This window comes from Oncorhynchus clarkii, chromosome 2, assembly GCF_045791955.1.
Source record: "Oncorhynchus clarkii lewisi isolate Uvic-CL-2024 chromosome 2, UVic_Ocla_1.0, whole genome shotgun sequence".
NCBI lineage: Eukaryota > Metazoa > Chordata > Actinopteri > Salmoniformes > Salmonidae > Oncorhynchus > Oncorhynchus clarkii.
Genome location: NC_092148.1, coordinates 607,616 through 628,585, shown reverse-complemented (window position 1 = coordinate 628,585; position 20,970 = coordinate 607,616). Strand labels below are relative to the sequence as shown.

Here is a 20,970-nt window from a genome sequence, read left to right as displayed (position 1 = left end):
GCAGTATACAGCAATTAGATGACAAGGTTAGGAGTTCAAGGCCCACCAGGAGCAAGTATTCTTCTTGAAGCCTCTGCCTGTCTATTTCTTGTCCGGATAATGATAATTTATTCAATCCATTTAGGAGTACAATTCATTGGTAATAGGTATGTCATTGAGATGACAGGTCAGAGTGCAGGCAGAGATAGAATACAAATTCATAGCCTTCTGTATCACCAGCTATGCAGTGTGGCAAGCTTGCTCGAAATTCCAAGCGGATGGTTGTTTGCGAAGTGAGTTGGTGCTTCGGCAGAGAAAATAATCACCTAACGTGGCGCTCGAACCCACGACCCTGAGATTAAGAGTCTCATGCTCTACCGACTGAGCTAGCCAGGTACCTCAATGGTGATTTTGAGTTGGTTCGAATATCGTACATCCCAGTTTCTGCAAAATATGGTGATCAGTGCGTGTTGTTGATGGATCCTGTGGTGCAATCTGTTAGCGTGTTGTACTTATACAGCAGTATACAGCAATTAGATTGCGAAGGTTATGAGTTCAAGGCCCACCAGGAGCAAGTATTCTTCTTGAAGCCTCTGCCTGTCTATTTCTTGTCCGGAAAATGATAATTTATTCAATCCATTTAGGAGTACAATTCATCGGTAATAGGTATGTCATTGAGATGACAGGTCAGAGTGCAGGCAGAGATAGAATACAAATTCATAGCCTTCTGTATCACCAGCTATGCAGGCTGGCAAGCCTGCTCGAAATTCCAAGCTGTTTGCGAAGTGAGTTGGTGCTTCGGCAGAGAAAATAATCACCTAACGTGGGGCTCGAACCCACGACCCTGAGATTAAGAGTCTCATGCTCTACCGACTGAGCTAGCCAGGTACCTCAATGGTGATTTTGAGTTGGTTCGAATATCGTACATCCCAGTTTCTGCAAAATATGGTGGTCAGTGCGTGTTGTTGATGGATCCTGTGGTGCAATCTGTTAGCGTGTTGTACTTATACAGCAGTATACAGCAATTAGATTGCGAAGGTTATGAGTTCAAGGCCCACCAGGAGCAAGTATTCTTCTTGAAGCCTCTGCCTGTCTATTTCTTGTCCGGAAAATGATAATTTATTCAATCCATTTAGGAGTACAATTCATCGGTAATAGGTATGTCATTGAGATGACAGGTCAGAGTGCAGGCAGAGATAGAATACAAATTCATAGCCTTCTGCATCACCAGCTATGCAGGCTGGCAAGCCTGCTCGAAATTCCAAGCTGTTTGCGAAGTGAGTTGGTGCTTCGGCAGAGAAAATAATCACCTAACGTGGGGCTCGAACCCACGACCCTGAGATTAAGAGTCTCATGCTCTACCGACTGAGCTAGCCAGGTACCTCAATGGTGATTTTGAGTTGGTTCGAATATCGTACATCACAGTTTCTGCAAAATATGGTGATCGGTGCGTGTTGTTGATGGATCCTGTGGTGCAATCTGTTAGCGTGTTGTACCTATACAGCAGTATACAGCAATTAGATGCGAAGGTTATGAGTTCAAGGCCCACCAGGAGCAAGTATTCTTCTTGAAGCCTCTGCCTGTCTATTTCTTGTCCGGAAAATGATAATTTATTCAATCCATTTAGTAGTACAATTCATCGGTAATAGGTATGTCATTGAGATAATAGGTCAGAGTGCAGGCAGAGATAGAATACAAATTCATAGCCTTCTGTATCACCAGCTATGCAGGCTGGCAAGCCTGCTCGAAATTCCATGCGGATGGCTGTTTGCGAAGTGAGTTGGTGCTTCGGCAGAGAAAATAATCACCTAACGTGGGGCTCGAACCCACGACCCTGAGATTAAGAGTCTCATGCTCTACCGACTGAGCTAGCCAGGTACCTCAATGTTGATTTTGAGTTGGTTCGAATATCGTACATCACAGTTTCTGCAAAATATGGTGATCAGTGCGTGTTGTTGATGGATCCTGTGGTGTATTTTGTTAGCGTGTTGTACCTATACAGCAGTATACAGCAATTAGATGCGAAGGTTATGAGTTCAAGGCCCACCAGGAGCAAGTATTCTTCTTGAAGCCTCTGCCTGTCTATTTCTTGTCCGGAAAATGATAATTTATTCAATCCATTTAGGAGTACAATTCATCGGTAATAGGTATGTCATTGAGATGACAGGTCAGAGTGCAGGCAGAGATAGAATACAAATTCATAGCCTTCTGCATCACCAGCTATGCAGGCTGGCAAGCCTGCTCAAAATTCCAAGCTGTTTGCGAAGTGAGTTGGTGCTTCGGCAGAGAAAATAATCACCTAACGTGGGGCTCGAACCCACGACCCTGAGATTAAGAGTCTCATGCTCTACCGACTGAGCTAGCCAGGTACCTCAATGGTGATTTTGAGTTGGTTCGAATATCGTACATCACATTTTCTGCAAAATATGGTGATCAGTGCGTGTTGTTGATGGATCCTGTGGTGCAATCTGTTAGCGTGTTGTACCTATACAGCAGTATACAGCAATTAGATGCGAAGGTTATGAGTTCAAGGCCCACCAGGAGCAAGTATTCTTCTTGAAGCCTCTGCCTGTCTATTTCTTGTCCGGAAAATGATAATTTATTCAATCCATTTAGTAGTACAATTCATCGGTAATAGGTATGTCATTGAGATAATAGGTCAGAGTGCAGGCAGAGATAGAATACAAATTCATAGCCTTCTGTATCACCAGCTATGCAGGCTGGCAAGCCTGCTCGAAATTCCATGCGGATGGCTGTTTGCGAAGTGAGTTGGTGCTTCGGCAGAGAAAATATTCACCTAACGTGGGGCTCGAACCCACGACCTTGAGATTAAGAGTCTCATGCTCTACCGACTGAGCTAGCCAGGTACCTCAATGGTGATTTTGAGTTGGTTCGAATATCGTACATCAAAGTTTCTGCAAAATATGGTGATCAGTGCGTGTTGTTGATGGATCCTGTGGTGCAATCTGTTAGCGTGTTGTACTTATACAGCAGTATACAGCAATTAGATTGCGAAGGTTATGAGTTCAAGGCCCACCAGGAGCAAGTATTCTTCTTGAAGCCTCTGCCTGTCTATTTCTTGTCCGGAAAATGATAATTTATTCAATCCATTTAGAAGTACAATTCATCGATAATAGGTATGTCATTGAGATGACAGGTCAGAGTGCAGGCAGAGATAGAATACAAATTCATAGCCTTCTGTATCACCAGCTATGCAGGCTGGCAAGCCTGCTCAAAATTCCAAGCTGTTTGCGAAGTGAGTTGGTGCTTCGGCAGAGAAAATAATCACCTAACGTGGGGCTCGAACCCACGACCCTGAGATTAAGAGTCTCATGCTCTACCGACTGAGCTAGCCAGGTACCTCAATGTTGATTTTGAGTTGGTTCGAATATCGTACATCACAGTTTCTGCAAAATATGGTGATCAGTGCGTGTTGTTGATGGATCCTGTGGTGTAATTTGTTAGCGTGTTGTACCTATACAGCAGTATACAGCAATTAGATGCGAAGGTTATGAGTTCAAGGCCCACCAGGAGCAAGTATTCTTCTTGAAGCCTCTGCCTGTCTATTTCTTGTCCGGAAAATGATAATTTATTCAATCCATTTAGGAGTACAATTCATCGGTAATAGGTATGTCATTGAGATGACAGGTCAGAGTGCAGGCAGAGATAGAATACAAATTCATAGCCTTCTGTATCACCAGCTATGCAGGCTGGCAAGCCTGCTCGAAATTCCAAGCTGTTGTTTGCGAAGTGAGTTGGTGCTTCGGCAGAGAAAATAATCACCTAACGTGGGGCTCGAACCCACGACCCTGAGATTAAGAGTCTCATGCTCTACCGACTGAGCTAGCCAGGTACCTCAATAGTGTTTTTGAGTTGGTTCGAATATCGTACATCCCAGTTTCTGCAAAATATGGTGATCAGTGCGTGTTGTTGATGGATCCTGTGGTGCAATCTGTTAGCGTGTTGTACTTATACAGCAGTATACAGCAATTAGATTGCGAAGGTTATGAGTTCAAGGCCCACCAGGAGCAAGTATTCTTCTTGAAGCCTCTGCCTGTCTATTTCTTGTCCGGAAAATGATAATTTATTCAATCCATTTAGGAGTACAATTCATCGGTAATAGGTATGTCATTGAGATGACAGGTCAGAGTGCAGGCAGAGATAGAATACAAATTCATAGCCTTCTGTATCACCAGCTATGCAGGCTGGCAAGCCTGCTCGAAATTCCAAGCTGTTTGCGAAGTGAGTTGGTGCTTCGGCAGAGAAAATAATCACCTAACGTGGGGCTCGAACCCACGACCCTGAGATTAAGAGTCTCATGCTCTACCGACTGAGCTAGCCAGGTACCTCAATGGTGATTTTGAGTTGGTTCGAATATCGTACATCCCAGTTTCTGCAAAATATGGTGGTCAGTGCGTGTTGTTGATGGATCCTGTGGTGCAATCTGTTAGCGTGTTGTACTTATACAGCAGTATACAGCAATTAGATTGCGAAGGTTATGAGTTCAAGGCCCACCAGGAGCAAGTATTCTTCTTGAAGCCTCTGCCTGTCTATTTCTTGTCCGGAAAATGATAATTTATTCAATCCATTTAGGAGTACAATTCATCGGTAATAGGTATGTCATTGAGATGACAGGTCAGAGTGCAGGCAGAGATAGAATACAAATTCATAGCCTTCTGTATCACCAGCTATGCAGGCTGGCAAGCCTGCTCGAAATTCCAAGCTGTTTGCGAAGTGAGTTGGTGCTTCGGCAGAGAAAATAATCACCTAACGTGGGGCTCGAACCCACGACCCTGAGATTAAGAGTCTCATGCTCTACCGACTGAGCTAGCCAGGTACCTCAATGGTGATTTTGAGTTGGTTCGAATATCGTACATCACAGTTTCTGCAAAATATGGTGATCAGTGCGTGTTGTTGATGGATCCTGTGGTGCAATCTGTTAGCGTGTTGTACTTATACAGCAGTATACAGCAATTAGATGCGAAGGTTATGAGTTCAAGGCCCACCAGGAGCAAGTATTCTTCTTGAAGCCTCTGCCTGTCTATTTCTTGTCCGGAAAATGATAATTTATTCAATCCATTTAGTAGTACAATTCATCGGTAATAGGTATGTCATTGAGATAATAGGTCAGAGTGCAGGCAGAGATAGAATACAAATTCATAGCCTTCTGTATCACCAGCTATGCAGGCTGGCAAGCCTGCTCGAAATTCCATGCGGATGGCAATCCTGTGGTGCAATCTGTTAGCGTGTCTTCTTGAAGCCTCTGCCTGTCTATTTCTTGTCCGGAAAATGATAATTTATTCAATCCATTTAGAAGTACAATTCATCGATAATAGGTATGTCATTGAGATGACAGGTCAGAGTGCAGGCAAAAAATGATAATTTATTCAATCCATTTAGGTGTACAATTCATCGGTAATAGGTATGTCATTGAGATGACAGGTCAGAGTGCAGGCAGAGATAGAATACAAATTCATAGCCTTCTGTATCACCAGCTATGCAGGCTGGCAAGCCTGCTCGAAATTCCATGCGGATGGCTGTTTGCGAAGTGAGTTGGTGCTTCGGCAGAGAAAATAATCACCTAACGTGGGGCTCGAACCCACGACCCTGAGATTAAGAGTCTCATGTTCTACCGACTGAGCTAGCCAGGTACCTCAATGGTGATTTTGAGTTGGTTCGAATATCGTACATCCCAGTTTCTGCAAAATATGGTGGTCAGTGCGTGTTGTTGATGGATCCTGTGGTGCAATCTGTTAGCGTGTTGTACTTATACAGCAGTATACAGCAATTAGATTGCGAAGGTTATGAGTTCAAGGCCCACCAGGAGCAAGTATTCTTCTTGAAGCCTCTGCCTGTCTATTTCTTGTCCGGAAAATGATAATTTATTCAATCCATTTAGGAGTACAATTCATCGGTAATAGGTATGTCATTGAGATGACAGGTCAGAGTGCAGGCAGAGATAGAATACAAATTCATAGCCTTCTGTATCACCAGCTATGCAGGCTGGCAAGCCTGCTCGAAATTCCAAGCTGTTTGCGAAGTGAGTTGGTGCTTCGGCAGAGAAAATAATCACCTAACGTGGGGCTCGAACCCACGACCATGAGATTAAGAGTCTCATGCTCTACCGACTGAGCTAGCCAGGTACCTCAATGGTGATTTTGAGTTGGTTCGAATATCGTACATCACAGTTTCTGCAAAATATGGTGATCAGTGCGTGTTGTTGATGGATCCTGTGGTGCAATCTGTTAGCGTGTTGTACCTATACAGCAGTATACAGCAATTAGATGTGAAGGTTATGAGTTCAAGGCCCACCAGGAGCAAGTATTCTTCTTGAAGCCTCTGCCTGTCTATTTCTTGTCCGGAAAATGATAATTTATTCAATCCATTTAGTAGTACAATTCATCGGTAATAGGTATGTCATTGAGATAATAGGTCAGAGTGCAGGCAGAGATAGAATACAAATTCATAGCCTTCTGTATCACCAGCTATGCAGGCTGGCAAGCCTGCTCAAAATTCCAAGCTGTTTGCGAAGTGAGTTGGTGCTTCGGCAGAGAAAATAATCACCTAACGTGGGGCTCGAACCCACGACCCTGAGATTAAGAGTCTCATGCTCTACCGACTGAGCTAGCCAGGTACCTCAATGTTGATTTTGAGTTGGTTCGAATATCGTACATCACAGTTTCTGCAAAATATGGTGATCAGTGCGTGTTGTTGATGGATCCTGTGGTGTATTTTGTTAGCGTGTTGTACCTATACAGCAGTATACAGCAATTAGATGCGAAGGTTATGAGTTCAAGGCCCACCAGGAGCAAGTATTCTTCTTGAAGCCTCTGCCTGTCTATTTCTTGTCCGGAAAATGATAATTTATTCAATCCATTTAGGAGTACAATTCATTGGTAATAGGTATGTCATTGAGATGACAGGTCAGAGTGCAGGCAGAGATAGAATACAAATTCATAGCCTTCTGTATCACCAGCTATGCAGTGTGGCAAGCTTGCTCGAAATTCCAAGCGGATGGTTGTTTGCGAAGTGAGTTGGTGCTTCGGCAGAGAAAATAATCACCTAACGTGGGGCTCGAACCCACGACCCTGAGATTAAGAGTCTCATGCTCTACCGACTGAGCTAGCCAGGTAACTCAATGGTGATTTTGAGTTGGTTCGAATATCGTACATCCCAGTTTCTGCAAAATATGGTGGTCAGTGCGTGTTGTTGATGGATCCTGTGGTGCAATCTGTTAGCGTGTTGTACTTATACAGCAGTATACAGCAATTAGATTGCGAAGGTTATGAGTTCAAGGCCCACCAGGAGCAAGTATTCTTCTTGAAGCCTCTGCCTGTCTATTTCTTGTCCGGAAAATGATAATTTATTCAATCCATTTAGGAGTACAATTCATCGGTAATAGGTATGTCATTGAGATGACAGGTCAGAGTGCAGGCAGAGATAGAATACAAATTCATAGCCTTCTGTATCACCAGCTATGCAGGCTGGCAAGCCTGCTCGAAATTCCAAGCTGTTTGCGAAGTGAGTTGGTGCTTCGGCAGAGAAAATAATCACCTAACGTGGGGCTCGAACCCACGACCCTGAGATTAAGAGTCTCATGCTCTACCGACTGAGCTAGCCAGGTACCTCAATGGTGATTTTGAGTTGGTTCGAATATCGTACATCACAGTTTCTGCAAAATATGGTGATCAGTGCGTGTTGTTGATGGATCCTGTGGTGCAATCTGTTAGCGTGTTGTACTTATACAGCAGTATACAGCAATTAGATGCGAAGGTTATGAGTTCAAGGCCCACCAGGAGCAAGTATTCTTCTTGAAGCCTCTGCCTGTCTATTTCTTGTCCGGAAAATGATAATTTATTCAATCCATTTAGTAGTACAATTCATCGGTAATAGGTATGTCATTGAGATAATAGGTCAGAGTGCAGGCAGAGATAGAATACAAATTCATAGCCTTCTGTATCACCAGCTATGCAGGCTGGCAAGCCTGCTCGAAATTCCATGCGGATGGCAATCCTGTGGTGCAATCTGTTAGCGTGTCTTCTTGAAGCCTCTGCCTGTCTATTTCTTGTCCGGAAAATGATAATTTATTCAATCCATTTAGAAGTACAATTCATCGATAATAGGTATGTCATTGAGATGACAGGTCAGAGTGCAGGCAAAAAATGATAATTTATTCAATCCATTTAGGAGTACAATTCATCGGTAATAGGTATGTCATTGAGATGACAGGTCAGAGTGCAGGCAGAGATAGAATACAAATTCATAGCCTTCTGTATCACCAGCTATGCAGGCTGGCAAGCCTGCTCGAAATTCCATGCGGATGGCTGTTTGCGAAGTGAGTTGGTGCTTCGGCAGAGAAAATAATCACCTAACGTGGGGCTCGAACCCACGACCCTGAGATTAAGAGTCTCATGCTCTACCGACTGAGCTAGCCAGGTACCTCAATGGTGATTTTGAGTTGGTTCGAATATCGTACATCCCAGTTTCTGCAAAATATGGTGGTCAGTGCGTGTTGTTGATGGATCCTGTGGTGCAATCTGTTAGCGTGTTGTACTTATACAGCAGTATACAGCAATTAGATTGCGAAGGTTATGAGTTCAAGGCCCACCAGGAGCAAGTATTCTTCTTGAAGCCTCTGCCTGTCTATTTCTTGTCCGGAAAATGATAATTTATTCAATCCATTTAGGAGTACAATTCATCGGTAATAGGTATGTCATTGAGATGACAGGTCAGAGTGCAGGCAGAGATAGAATACAAATTCATAGCCTTCTGTATCACCAGCTATGCAGGCTGGCAAGCCTGCTCGAAATTCCAAGCTGTTTGCGAAGTGAGTTGGTGCTTCGGCAGAGAAAATAATCACCTAACGTGGGGCTCGAACCCACGACCATGAGATTAAGAGTCTCATGCTCTACCGACTGAGCTAGCCAGGTACCTCAATGGTGATTTTGAGTTGGTTCGAATATCGTACATCACAGTTTCTGCAAAATATGGTGATCAGTGCGTGTTGTTGATGGATCCTGTGGTGCAATCTGTTAGCGTGTTGTACCTATACAGCAGTATACAGCAATTAGATGTGAAGGTTATGAGTTCAAGGCCCACCAGGAGCAAGTATTCTTCTTGAAGCCTCTGCCTGTCTATTTCTTGTCCGGAAAATGATAATTTATTCAATCCATTTAGTAGTACAATTCATCGGTAATAGGTATGTCATTGAGATAATAGGTCAGAGTGCAGGCAGAGATAGAATACAAATTCATAGCCTTCTGTATCACCAGCTATGCAGGCTGGCAAGCCTGCTCAAAATTCCAAGCTGTTTGCGAAGTGAGTTGGTGCTTCGGCAGAGAAAATAATCACCTAACGTGGGGCTCGAACCCACGACCCTGAGATTAAGAGTCTCATGCTCTACCGACTGAGCTAGCCAGGTACCTCAATGTTGATTTTGAGTTGGTTCGAATATCGTACATCACAGTTTCTGCAAAATATGGTGATCAGTGCGTGTTGTTGATGGATCCTGTGGTGTATTTTGTTAGCGTGTTGTACCTATACAGCAGTATACAGCAATTAGATGCGAAGGTTATGAGTTCAAGGCCCACCAGGAGCAAGTATTCTTCTTGAAGCCTCTGCCTGTCTATTTCTTGTCCGGAAAATGATAATTTATTCAATCCATTTAGGAGTACAATTCATTGGTAATAGGTATGTCATTGAGATGACAGGTCAGAGTGCAGGCAGAGATAGAATACAAATTCATAGCCTTCTGTATCACCAACTATGCAGTGTGGTAAGCTTGCTCGAAATTCCAAGCAGATGGTTGTTTGCGAAGTGAGTTGGTGCTTCGGCAGAGAAAATAATCACCTAACGTGGGGCTCGAACCCACGACCCTGAGATTAAGAGTCTCATGCTCTACCGACTGAGCTAGCCAGGTACCTCAATGGTGATTTTGAGTTGGTTCGAATATCGTACATCACAGTTTCTGCAAAATATGGTGATCAGTGCGTGTTGTTGATGGATCCTGTGGTGCAATCTGTTAGCGTGTTGTACCTATACAGCAGTATACAGCAATTAGATGCGAAGGTTATGAGTTCAAGGCCCACCAGGAGCAAGTATTCTTCTTGAAGCCTCTGCCTGTCTATTTCTTGTCCGGAAAATGATAATTTATTCAATCCATTTAGTAGTACAATTCATCGGTAATAGGTATGTCATTGAGATAATAGGTCAGAGTGCAGGCAGAGATAGAATACAAATTCATAGCCTTCTGTATCACCAGCTATGCAGGCTGGCAAGCTTACTCGAAATTCCAAGCGGATGGTTGTTTGCGAAGTGAGTTGGTGCTTCGGCAGAGAAAATAATCACCTAACGTGGGGCTCGAACCCACGACCCTGAGATTAAGAGTCTCAAGCTCTACCGACTGAGGTAGCCAGGTACCTCAATAGTATTTTTGACTTGGTACGATTATCGTACAGCCCAGTTTCTGCAAAATTTGGTGATCAGTGAGAGTGTTGTTGATGGATCCTGTGGTGCAATCTGTTAGCGTGTTGTACTTATTCAGCAGTATACAGCAATTAGATGCGAAGGTTATGAGTTCAAGGCCCACCAGGAGCAAGTATTCTTCTTGAAGCCTCTGCCTGTCTATTTCTTGTCCGGAAAATTATAATTTATTCAATCCATTTAGGAGTACAATTCATCGGTAATAGGTATGTCATTGAGATGACAGGTCAGAGTGCAGGCAGAGATAGAATACAAATTCATAGCCTTCTGTATCACCAGCTATGCAGTGTGGCAAGCTTGCTCGAAATTCCAAGCGGATGGCTGTTTGCGAAGTGAGTTGGTGCTTCGGCAGAGAAAATAATCACCTAACGTGGGGCTCGAACCCACGACCCTGAGATTAAGAGTCTCATGCTCTACCGACTGAGCTAGCCAGGTACCTCAATGGTGATTTTGAGTTGGTTCGAATATCGTACATCCCAGTTTCTGCAAAATATGGTGATCAGTGCGTGTTGTTGATGGATCCTGTGGTGCAATCTGTTAGCGTGTTGTACTTATACAGCAGTATACAGCAATTAGATTGCGAAGGTTATGAGTTCAAGGCCCACCAGGAGCAAGTATTCTTCTTGAAGCCTCTGCCTGTCTATTTCTTGTCCGGAAAATGATAATTTATTCAATCCATTTAGGAGTACAATTCATCGGTAATAGGTATGTCATTGAGATGACAGGTCAGAGTGCAGGCAGAGATAGAATACAAATTCATAGCCTTCTGTATCACCAGCTATGCAGGCTGGCAAGCCTGCTCGAAATTCCAAGCTGTTTGCGAAGTGAGTTGGTGCTTCGGCAGAGAAAATAATCACCTAACGTGGGGCTCGAACCCACGACCCTGAGATTAAGAGTCTCATGCTCTACCGACTGAGCTAGCCAGGTACCTCAATAGTATTTTTGACATGGTACGAATATCGTACAGCCCAGTTTCTGCAAAATATGGTGATCAGTGCGTGTTGTTGATGGATCCTGTGGTGCAATCTGTTAGCGTGTTGTACCTATACAGCAGTATACAGCAATTAGATGAGAAGGTTATGAGTTCAAGGCCCACCAGGAGCAAGTATTATTCTTCAAGCCTCTGCCTGTCTATTTCTTGTCCGGAAAATGATAATTTATTCAATCCATTTAGGAGTACAATTCATCGGAAATAGGTATGTCATTGAGATAATAGGTCAGAGTGCAGGCAGAGATAGAATACAAATTCATAGCCTTCTGTATCACCAGCTATGCAGGCTGGCAAGCCTGCTCAAAATTCCAAGCGGATGGCTGTTTGCGAAGTGAGTTGGTGCTTCGGCAGAGAAAATAATCACCTAACGTGGTGCTCGAACCCACGACCTTGAGATTAAGAGTCTCATGCTCTACCGACTGAGCTAGCCAGGTACCTCAATAGTATTTTTGACTTGGTACGAATATCGTACAGCCCAGTTTCTGCAAAATATGGTGATAAGTGAGAGTGTTGTTGATGGATCCTGTGGTGCAATCTGTTAGTGTGTTGTACTTATACAGCAGTATACAGAAATTAGATGATAAGGTTATGAGTTCAAGCCCCACCAGGAGCAAGTATTGTTCTTGAAGCCTCTGCCTGTCTATTTCTTGTCTGGAAAATGATAATTTATTCAATCCATTTAAGAGTACAATTCATCGGTAATAGGTATGTCATTGAGATGACAGGTCAGAGTGCAGGCAGAGCTAGAATACACATTCATAGCCTTCTGTATCACCAGCTATGCAGTGTGGCAAGCTTACTCGAAATTCCAAGCGGATGGTTGTTTGCGAAGTGAGTTGGTGCTTCGGCAGAGAAAATAATCACCTAACGTGGGGCTCGAACCCACGACCCTGAGATTAAGAGTCTCAAGCTCTACCGACTGAGGTAGCCAGGTACCTCAATAGTATTTTTGACTTGGTACGATTATCGTACAGCCCAGTTTCTGCAAAATTTGGTGATCAGTGAGAGTGTTGTTGATGGATCCTGTGGTGCAATCTGTTAGCGTGTTGTACTTATTCAGCAGTATACAGCAATTAGATGCGAAGGTTATGAGTTCAAGGCCCACCAGGAGCAAGTATTCTTCTTGAAGCCTCTGCCTGTCTATTTCTTGTCCGGAAAATTATAATTTATTCAATCCATTTAGGAGTACAATTCATCGGTAATAGGTATGTCATTGAGATGACAGGTCAGAGTGCAGGCAGAGATAGAATACAAATTCATAGCCTTCTGTATCACCAGCTATGCAGTGTGGCAAGCTTGCTCGAAATTCCAAGCGGATGGCTGTTTGCGAAGTGAGTTGGTGCTTCGGCAGAGAAAATAATCACCTAACGTGGGGCTCGAACCCACGACCCTGAGATTAAGAGTCTCATGCTCTACCGACTGAGCTAGCCAGGTACCTCAATGGTGATTTTGAGTTGGTTCGAATATCGTACATCCCAGTTTCTGCAAAATATGGTGATCAGTGCGTGTTGTTGATGGATCCTGTGGTGCAATCTGTTAGCGTGTTGTACTTATACAGCAGTATACAGCAATTAGATTGCGAAGGTTATGAGTTCAAGGCCCACCAGGAGCAAGTATTCTTCTTGAAGCCTCTGCCTGTCTATTTCTTGTCCGGAAAATGATAATTTATTCAATCCATTTAGGAGTACAATTCATCGGTAATAGGTATGTCATTGAGATGACAGGTCAGAGTGCAGGCAGAGATAGAATACAAATTCATAGCCTTCTGTATCACCAGCTATGCAGGCTGGCAAGCCTGCTCGAAATTCCAAGCTGTTTGCGAAGTGAGTTGGTGCTTCGGCAGAGAAAATAATCACCTAACGTGGGGCTCGAACCCACGACCCTGTGATTAAGAGTCTCATGCTCTACCGACTGAGCTAGCCAGGTACCTCAATAGTATTTTTGACATGGTACGAATATCGTACAGCCCAGTTTCTGCAAAATATGGTGATCAGTGCGTGTTGTTGATGGATCCTGTGGTGCAATCTGTTAGCGTGTTGTACCTATACAGCAGTATACAGCAATTAGATGAGAAGGTTATGAGTTCAAGGCCCACCAGGAGCAAGTATTATTCTTCAAGCCTCTGCCTGTCTATTTCTTGTCCGGAAAATGATAATTTATTCAATCCATTTAGGAGTACAATTCATCGGAAATAGGTATGTCATTGAGATAATAGGTCAGAGTGCAGGCAGAGATAGAATACAAATTCATAGCCTTCTGTATCACCAGCTATGCAGGCTGGCAAGCCTGCTCAAAATTCCAAGCGGATAGCTGTTTGCGAAGTGAGTTGGTGCTTCGGCAGAGAAAATAATCACCTAACGTGGTGCTCGAACCCACGACCTTGAGATTAAGAGTCTCATGCTCTACCGACTGAGCTAGCCAGGTACCTCAATAGTATTTTTGACTTGGTACGAATATCGTACAGCCCAGTTTCTGCAAAATATGGTGATAAGTGAGAGTGTTGTTGATGGATCCTGTGGTGCAATCTGTTAGTGTGTTGTACTTATACAGCAGTATACAGAAATTAGATGATAAGGTTATGAGTTCAAGCCCCACCAGGAGCAAGTATTGTTCTTGAAGCCTCTGCCTGTCTATTTCTTGTCCGGAAAATGATAATTTATTCAATCCATTTAAGAGTACAATTCATCGGTAATAGGTATGTCATTGAGATGACAGGTCAGAGTGCAGGCAGAGCTAGAATACACATTCATAGCCTTCTGTATCACCAGCTATGCAGTGTGGCAAGCTTGCTCGAAATTCCAAGCGGATGGTTGTTTGCGAAGTGAGTTGGTGCTTCGGCAGAGAAAATAATCACCTAACGTGGGGCTCGAACCCACGACCCTGAGATTAAGAGTCTCAAGCTCTACCGACTGAGGTAGCCAGGTACCTCAATAGTATTTTTGACTTGGTACGAATATCGTACAGCCCAGTTTCTGCAAAATTTGGTGATCAGTGAGAGTGTTGTTGATGGATCCTGTGGTGCAATCTGTTAGCGTGTTGTACTTATACAGCAGTATACAGCAATAAGATGCGAAGGTTATGAGTTCAAGGCCCACCAGGAGCAAGTATTGTTCTTGAAGCCTCTGCCTGTCTATTTCTTGTCCGGAAAATGATAATTTATTCAATCCATTTAGGAGTACAATTCATCGGTAATAGGTCTGTCATTGAGATGGCAGGTCAGAGTGCAGGCAGAGATAGAATACAAATTCATAGCCTTCTGTATCACCAGCTATGCAGTGTGGCAAGCTTGCTCGAAATTCCAAGCAGATGGTTGTTTGCGAAGTGAGTTGGTGCTTCGGCAGAGAAAATAATCACCTAACGTGGGGCTCGAACCCACGACCCTGAGATTAAGAGTCTCATGCTCTACCGACTGAGCTAGCCAGGTACCTCAATGGTGATTTTGAGTTGGTTCGAATATCGTACATCCCAGTTTCTGCAAAATATGGTGATCAGTGCGTGTTGTTGATGGATCCTGTGGTGCAATCTGTTAGCGTGTTGTACTTATACAGCAGTATACAGCAATTAGATTGCGAAGGTTATGAGTTCAAGGCCCACCAGGAGCAAGTATTCTTCTTGAAGCCTCTGCCTGTCTATTTCTTGTCCGGAAAATGATAATTTATTCAATCCATTTAGGAGTACAATTCATCGGTAATAGGTATGTCATTGAGATGACAGGTCAGAGTGCAGGCAGAGATAGAATACAAATTCATAGCCTTCTGTATCACCAGCTATGCAGGCTGGCAAGCCTGCTCGAAATTCCAAGCTGTTTGCGAAGTGAGTTGGTGCTTCGGCAGAGAAAATAATCACCTAACGTGGGGCTCGAACCCACGACCCTGAGATTAAGAGTCTCATGCTCTACCGACTGAGCTAGCCAGGTACCTCACTGGTATTTTTGACTTGGTACGAATATCGTACAGCCCAGTTTCTGCAAAATTTGGTGATCAGTGAGTGTTGTTGATGGATCCTGTGGTGCAATCTGTTAGCGTGTTGTACTTATACAGCAGTATACAGCAATTAGATGATTAGGTTATGAGTTCAAGGCCCACCAGGAGCAAGTATTATTCTTCAAGCCTCTGCCTGTCTATTTCTTGTCCGGAAAATGATAATTTATTCAATCCATTTAGGAGTACAATTCATCGGTAATAGGTATGTCATTGAGATGACAGGTCAGAGTGCAGGCAGAGATAGAATACAAATTCATAGCCTTCTGTATCACCAACTATGCAGTGTGGTAAGCTTGCTCGAAATTCCAAGCAGATGGTTGTTTGCGAAGTGAGTTGGTGCTTCGGCAGAGAAAATAATCACCTAACGTGGGGCTCGAACCCACGACCCTGAGATTAAGAGTCTCATGCTCTACCGACTGAGCTAGCCAGGTACCTCAATGGTGATTTTGAGTTGGTTCGAGTATCGTACATCACAGTTTCTGCAAAATATGGTGATCAGTGCGTGTTGTTGATGGATCCTGTGGTGCAATCTGTTAGCGTGTTGTACCTATACAGCAGTATACAGCAATTAGATGCGAAGGTTATGAGTTCAAGGCCCACCAGGAGCAAGTATTCTTCTTGAAGCCTCTGCCTGTCTATTTCTTGTCCGGAAAATGATAATTTATTCAATCCATTTAGTAGTACAATTCATCGGTAATAGGTATGTCATTGAGATAATAGGTCAGAGTGCAGGCAGAGATAGAATACAAATTCATAGCCTTCTGTATCACCAGCTATGCAGGCTGGCAAGCCTGCTCGAAATTCCATGCGGATGGCTGTTTGCAAAGTGAGTTGGTGCTTCGGCAGAGAAAATATTCACCTAACGTGGGGCTCGAACCCACGACCTTGAGATTAAGAGTCTCATGCTCTACCGACTGAGCTAGCCAGGTACCTCAATAGTATTTTTGACATGGTACGAATATCGTACAGCCCAGTTTCTGCAAAATATGGTGATCAGTGCGTGTTGTTGATGGATCCTGTGGTGCAATCTGTTAGCGTGTTGTACTTATACAGCAGTATACAGCAATTAGATGACAAGGTTATGAGTTCAAGGCCCACCAGGAGCAAGTATTCTTCTTGAAGCCTCTGCCTGTCTATTTCTTGTCCGGAAAATGATAATTTATTCAATCCATTTAGGAGTACAATTCATCGGTAATAGGTCTGTCATTGAGATGACAGGTCAGAGTGCAGGCAGAGATAGAATACAAATTCATAGCCTTCTGTATCACCAGCTATGCAGTGTGGCAAGCTTGCTCGAAATTCCAAGCGGATGGTTGTTTGCGAAGTGAGTTGGTGCTTCGGCAGAGAAAATAATCACCTAACGTGGGGCTCGAACCCACGACCCTGAGATTAAGAGTCTCATGCTCTACCGACTGAGCTAGCCAGGTGCCTCAATGGTGGTTTTGACTTGGTTTGAATATCGTACATCCCAGTTTCTGCAAAATATGGTGATCAGTGAGTGTTGTTGATGGATCCTGTGGTGCAATCTGTTAGCGTGTTGTACTTATACAGCAGTATACAGCAATAAGATGCGAAGGTTATGAGTTCAAGCCCCACCAGGTGTAAGTATTCTTCTTGAAGCCTCTGCCTGTCTATTTCTTGTCCGGAAAATTATATTTTTTCAATCCATTTAGGAGTACAATTCATCGGTAATAGGTATGTCATTGAGATGACAGGTCAGAGTGCAGGCAGAGATAGAATACAAATTCATAGCCTTCTGTATCACCAACTATGCAGGGTGGCAAGCCTAATCAAAATTCCAAGCGGATGGTTGTTTGCGAATTGAGTTGGTGCTTCGGCAGAGAAAATAAGCACCTAACGTGGGGCTCGAACCCACGACCCTGAGATTAAGAGTCTCATGCTCTACCGACTGAGCTAGCCAGGTGCCTCAATGGTGATTTTGACTTGGTTTGAATATCGTACATCCCAGTTTCTGCAAAATATGGTGATCAGTGAGTGTTGTTGATGGATCCTGTGGTGCAATCTGTTAGCGTGTTGTACTTATACAGGAGTATACAGCAATTAGATGATAAGGTTATGAGTTCAAGCCCCACCAGGTGCAAGTATTCTTCTTGAAGCCTCTGCCTGTCTATTTCTCCTGCAGAAAAGGAGCATTTATTCAAGCCATTTAGGAGTACAATTCATCGGTAATAGGTATGTCATTCAGATGACAGGTCAGAGTGCAGGCAGAGATAGAATACAAATTCATAGCCTTCTGTATCACCAACTATGCAGGGTGGCAAGCCTGCTCGAAATTCCAAGCGGATGGTTGTTTGCGAAGTGAGTTGGTGCTTAGGCAGAGAAAATAATCACCTAACGTGGGGCTCGAACCCACGACCCTGAGATTAAGAGTCTCATGCTCTACCGACTGAGCTAGCCAGGTGCCTCAATGGTGATTTTGACTTGGTTTGAATATCGTACATCCCAGTTTCTGCAAAATATGGTGATCAGTGAGTGTTGTTGATGGATCCTGTGGTGCAATCTGTTAGCGTGTTGTACTTATACAGCAGTATACAGCAATAAGATGCGAAGGTTATGAGTTCAAGGCCCACCAGGAGCAAGTATTCTTCTTGAAGCCTCTGCCTGTCTATTTCTTGTGCAGAAAAGGAGCATTTATTCATGCCATTTAGGAGTACAATTCATTGGTAATAGGTATGTCATTCAGATGACAGGTCAGAGTGCAGGCAGAGGTAGAATACAAATTCATAGCCTTCTGTATCACCAACTATGCAGGGTGACAAGCCTGCTCGAAATTCCAAGCGGATGGTTGTTTGCGAAGTGAGTTGGTGCTTCGGCAGAGAAAAAAATCACCTAACGTGGGGCTCAAACCCACGACCCTGAGATTAAGAGTCTCATGCTCTACCGACTGAGCTAGCCAAGTGCCTCAATGGTGATTTTGACTTGGTTTGAATATCGTACATCCCAGTTTCTGCAAAATATGGTGATCAGTGATTGTTGTTGATGGATCCTGTGGTGCAATCTGTTATCGTGTTGTACTTGTACAGCATTATACAGCATTTGGATGACAAGGTTATGAGTTCAAGCCCCACCAGGAGCAAGTATTCTTCTTGAAGCCTCTGCCTGTCTATTTCTTGTCCGGAAAATGATAATTTATTCAAGCCATTTAGGAGTACAATTCATTGGTTATAGGTATTTCATTCAGATGACAGGTCAGAGTGCAGGCAGAGCTAGAATACAAATTCATAGCCTTCTGTATCACCAGCTATGCAGTGTGGCAAGCTTGCTCGAAATTCCAACAGGATGGTTGTTTGCGAAGTGAGTTGGTGCTTCGGAAGAGAAAATAATCACCTAACGTGGGGCTCGAACCCACGACCCTGAGATTAAGAGTCTCATGCTCTACCGACTGAGCTAGCCAGGTACCTCAATAGTATTTTTGACCTGGTACGAATATCGTACATCTTAGTATCTTCAAAATATGGTGATCAGTGCGTGTTGTTGATGGATCCTGTGGTGCAATCTGTTAGCGTGTTGTACTTATACAGCAGTATACAGCAATTAGATGAGAAGGTTATGAGTTCAAGGCCCACCAGGAGCAAGTATTATTCTTGAAGCCTCTGCCTGTCTATTTCTTGTGCAGAAAAGGGGCATTTATTCATGCCATTTAGGAGTACAATTCATTGGTAAGTCATGAGGTATAAATTCATAGCCTTCTGTATCACCAACTATGCAGGGTGACAAGCCTGCTCGAAATTCCAAACGGATGGTTGTTTGAGAAGTGAGTTGGTGCTTCGGCAGAGAAAATAATCACCTAACGTGGGGCTCGAACCCACGACCCTGAGATTAAGAGTCTCATGCTCTACCGACTGAGCTAGCCAGGTGCCTCAATGTTGATCTTGACTTGGTTTGAATATCGTACATCCCAGTTTCTGCAAAATATGGTGAATAGTGAGTGTTGTTGATGGATCCTGTGGTGCAATCTGTTAGCGTGTTGTACTTATACAGCAGTATACAGCAATTAGATGACAAGGTTATGAGTTAAAGCCCAACCAGGAGAAAGTATTCTTCTTGAAGCCTCTGCCTGTCTATTTCTTGTCCGGAAAATGATAGTTTATTCAAGCCATTTACGAGTACAATTCATTGGTAATAGGTATGTCATTAAGACGACAGGTCAGAGTGCAGGCAGAGCTAGAATACAAATTCATAGCCTTCTGTATCACCAACTATGCAGGGTGGCAAGCCTGCTCGAAATTCCAAGCGGATGGTTGTTTGCGAAGTGAGTTGGTGCTTCGGCAGAGAAAATAATCATCTAACGTGGGGCTCGAACCCACGACCCTGAGATTAAGAGTCTCATGCTCTACCGACTGAGCTAGCCAGGTGCCTCAATGGTGATTTTGACTTGGTTTGAATATCGTACATCCCAGTTTCTGCAAAATATGGTGATCAGTGATTGTTGTTGATGGATCCTGTGGTGCAATCTGTTAGCGTGTTGTACTTGTACAGCAGTATACAGCAATTAGATGACAAGGTTATGAGTTCAAGCCCCACCAGGAGCAAGTATTCTTCTTGAAGCCTCTGCCTGTCTATTTCTTGTCCGGAAAATGATAATTTATTCAAGCCATTTAGGAGTACAATTCATTGGTAATAGGTATGTCATTCAGACGACAGGTCATAGTGCAGGCAGAGATAGAATACAAATTCATAGCCTTCTGTATCACCAACTATGCAGGGTGGCAAGCCTGCTCGAAATTCCAAGCGGATGGTTGTTTGCGAAGTGAGTTGGTGCTTCGGCAGAGAAAATAATCACCTAACGTGGGGCACGAACCCACGACCCTGAGATTAAGAGTCTAATGCTCTACCGACTGAGCTAGCCAGGTGCCTCAATAGTGATTTTGACTTGGTTTGAATATCGTACATCCCAGTTTCTGCAAAATATGGTGATCAGTGATTGTTGTTGATGGATCCTGTGGTGCTATCTGTTAGCGTGTTGTACTTGTACAGCATTATACAGCATTTAGATGACAAGGTTATGAGTTCAAGCCCCACCAGGAGCAAGTATTCTTCTTGAAGCCTCTGCCTGTCTATTTCTTGTCCGGAAAATGATAATTTATTCAAGCCATTTAGGAGTACAATTCATTGGTAATAGGTATGTCATTCAGACGACAGGTCAGAGTGCAGGCAGAGCTAGAATACAAATTCATAGCCTTCTGTATCACCAACTATGCAGGGTGGCAAGCCTGCTCGAAATTCCAAGCGGATGGTTGTTTGCGAAGTGAGTTGGTGCTTCGGCAGAGAAAATAATCAACTAACGTGGGGCACGAACCCACGACCCTGAGATTAAGAGTCTAATGCTCTACCGACTGAGCTAGCCAGGTGCCTCAATAGTGATTTTGACTTGGTTTGAATATCGTACATCCCAGTTTCTGCAAAATATGGTGATCAGTGATTGTTGTTGATGGATCCTGTGGTGCAATCTGTTAGAGTGTTGTACTTGTACAGCAGTATACAGCAATTAGATAACAAGGTTATGAGTTCAAG

General features: G+C 43.6%; 29 non-coding genes across 29 annotated transcripts; all 29 read right to left on the bottom strand.

Moving 5' to 3' along the window:
* Positions 1–794: 794 nt before the first annotated feature.
* On the bottom strand, positions 795–867 carry trnak-cuu (transfer RNA lysine (anticodon CUU)). Its single transcript has one exon. It is a non-coding gene; the product is annotated as a tRNA-Lys (tRNA).
* A 419-nt stretch (positions 868–1,286) lies between these two features.
* On the bottom strand, positions 1,287–1,359 carry trnak-cuu (transfer RNA lysine (anticodon CUU)). Its single transcript has one exon. It is a non-coding gene; the product is annotated as a tRNA-Lys (tRNA).
* A 425-nt stretch (positions 1,360–1,784) lies between these two features.
* On the bottom strand, positions 1,785–1,857 carry trnak-cuu (transfer RNA lysine (anticodon CUU)). Its single transcript has one exon. It is a non-coding gene; the product is annotated as a tRNA-Lys (tRNA).
* Positions 1,858–2,275: 418 nt separating this feature from the next.
* trnak-cuu (transfer RNA lysine (anticodon CUU)) lies at positions 2,276–2,348 on the bottom strand. Its single transcript has one exon. It is a non-coding gene; the product is annotated as a tRNA-Lys (tRNA).
* A 425-nt stretch (positions 2,349–2,773) lies between these two features.
* trnak-cuu (transfer RNA lysine (anticodon CUU)) lies at positions 2,774–2,846 on the bottom strand. The gene has a single exon. It is a non-coding gene; the product is annotated as a tRNA-Lys (tRNA).
* Positions 2,847–3,265: 419 nt separating this feature from the next.
* Positions 3,266–3,338, bottom strand: trnak-cuu (transfer RNA lysine (anticodon CUU)). Its single transcript has one exon. It is a non-coding gene; the product is annotated as a tRNA-Lys (tRNA).
* A 421-nt stretch (positions 3,339–3,759) lies between these two features.
* Positions 3,760–3,832, bottom strand: trnak-cuu (transfer RNA lysine (anticodon CUU)). Its single transcript has one exon. It is a non-coding gene; the product is annotated as a tRNA-Lys (tRNA).
* A 419-nt stretch (positions 3,833–4,251) lies between these two features.
* Positions 4,252–4,324, bottom strand: trnak-cuu (transfer RNA lysine (anticodon CUU)). The gene has a single exon. It is a non-coding gene; the product is annotated as a tRNA-Lys (tRNA).
* A 419-nt stretch (positions 4,325–4,743) lies between these two features.
* Positions 4,744–4,816, bottom strand: trnak-cuu (transfer RNA lysine (anticodon CUU)). Its single transcript has one exon. It is a non-coding gene; the product is annotated as a tRNA-Lys (tRNA).
* A 1,233-nt stretch (positions 4,817–6,049) lies between these two features.
* On the bottom strand, positions 6,050–6,122 carry trnak-cuu (transfer RNA lysine (anticodon CUU)). The gene has a single exon. It is a non-coding gene; the product is annotated as a tRNA-Lys (tRNA).
* A 418-nt stretch (positions 6,123–6,540) lies between these two features.
* Positions 6,541–6,613, bottom strand: trnak-cuu (transfer RNA lysine (anticodon CUU)). Its single transcript has one exon. It is a non-coding gene; the product is annotated as a tRNA-Lys (tRNA).
* Positions 6,614–7,038: 425 nt separating this feature from the next.
* trnak-cuu (transfer RNA lysine (anticodon CUU)) lies at positions 7,039–7,111 on the bottom strand. The gene has a single exon. It is a non-coding gene; the product is annotated as a tRNA-Lys (tRNA).
* A 419-nt stretch (positions 7,112–7,530) lies between these two features.
* Positions 7,531–7,603, bottom strand: trnak-cuu (transfer RNA lysine (anticodon CUU)). Its single transcript has one exon. It is a non-coding gene; the product is annotated as a tRNA-Lys (tRNA).
* Positions 7,604–8,344: 741 nt separating this feature from the next.
* On the bottom strand, positions 8,345–8,417 carry trnak-cuu (transfer RNA lysine (anticodon CUU)). The gene has a single exon. It is a non-coding gene; the product is annotated as a tRNA-Lys (tRNA).
* Positions 8,418–8,836: 419 nt separating this feature from the next.
* Positions 8,837–8,909, bottom strand: trnak-cuu (transfer RNA lysine (anticodon CUU)). Its single transcript has one exon. It is a non-coding gene; the product is annotated as a tRNA-Lys (tRNA).
* A 418-nt stretch (positions 8,910–9,327) lies between these two features.
* On the bottom strand, positions 9,328–9,400 carry trnak-cuu (transfer RNA lysine (anticodon CUU)). The gene has a single exon. It is a non-coding gene; the product is annotated as a tRNA-Lys (tRNA).
* A 425-nt stretch (positions 9,401–9,825) lies between these two features.
* Positions 9,826–9,898, bottom strand: trnak-cuu (transfer RNA lysine (anticodon CUU)). Its single transcript has one exon. It is a non-coding gene; the product is annotated as a tRNA-Lys (tRNA).
* Positions 9,899–10,823: 925 nt separating this feature from the next.
* Positions 10,824–10,896, bottom strand: trnak-cuu (transfer RNA lysine (anticodon CUU)). Its single transcript has one exon. It is a non-coding gene; the product is annotated as a tRNA-Lys (tRNA).
* A 419-nt stretch (positions 10,897–11,315) lies between these two features.
* Positions 11,316–11,388, bottom strand: trnak-cuu (transfer RNA lysine (anticodon CUU)). The gene has a single exon. It is a non-coding gene; the product is annotated as a tRNA-Lys (tRNA).
* A 1,425-nt stretch (positions 11,389–12,813) lies between these two features.
* trnak-cuu (transfer RNA lysine (anticodon CUU)) lies at positions 12,814–12,886 on the bottom strand. The gene has a single exon. It is a non-coding gene; the product is annotated as a tRNA-Lys (tRNA).
* A 1,917-nt stretch (positions 12,887–14,803) lies between these two features.
* On the bottom strand, positions 14,804–14,876 carry trnak-cuu (transfer RNA lysine (anticodon CUU)). The gene has a single exon. It is a non-coding gene; the product is annotated as a tRNA-Lys (tRNA).
* Positions 14,877–15,295: 419 nt separating this feature from the next.
* On the bottom strand, positions 15,296–15,368 carry trnak-cuu (transfer RNA lysine (anticodon CUU)). Its single transcript has one exon. It is a non-coding gene; the product is annotated as a tRNA-Lys (tRNA).
* A 425-nt stretch (positions 15,369–15,793) lies between these two features.
* trnak-cuu (transfer RNA lysine (anticodon CUU)) lies at positions 15,794–15,866 on the bottom strand. The gene has a single exon. It is a non-coding gene; the product is annotated as a tRNA-Lys (tRNA).
* Positions 15,867–16,291: 425 nt separating this feature from the next.
* On the bottom strand, positions 16,292–16,364 carry trnak-cuu (transfer RNA lysine (anticodon CUU)). Its single transcript has one exon. It is a non-coding gene; the product is annotated as a tRNA-Lys (tRNA).
* Positions 16,365–16,789: 425 nt separating this feature from the next.
* trnak-cuu (transfer RNA lysine (anticodon CUU)) lies at positions 16,790–16,862 on the bottom strand. Its single transcript has one exon. It is a non-coding gene; the product is annotated as a tRNA-Lys (tRNA).
* A 424-nt stretch (positions 16,863–17,286) lies between these two features.
* trnak-cuu (transfer RNA lysine (anticodon CUU)) lies at positions 17,287–17,359 on the bottom strand. The gene has a single exon. It is a non-coding gene; the product is annotated as a tRNA-Lys (tRNA).
* Positions 17,360–17,784: 425 nt separating this feature from the next.
* On the bottom strand, positions 17,785–17,857 carry trnak-cuu (transfer RNA lysine (anticodon CUU)). The gene has a single exon. It is a non-coding gene; the product is annotated as a tRNA-Lys (tRNA).
* Positions 17,858–18,780: 923 nt separating this feature from the next.
* Positions 18,781–18,853, bottom strand: trnak-cuu (transfer RNA lysine (anticodon CUU)). Its single transcript has one exon. It is a non-coding gene; the product is annotated as a tRNA-Lys (tRNA).
* Positions 18,854–19,240: 387 nt separating this feature from the next.
* trnak-cuu (transfer RNA lysine (anticodon CUU)) lies at positions 19,241–19,313 on the bottom strand. The gene has a single exon. It is a non-coding gene; the product is annotated as a tRNA-Lys (tRNA).
* Between the last annotated feature and the right edge of the window lie 1,657 nt (positions 19,314–20,970).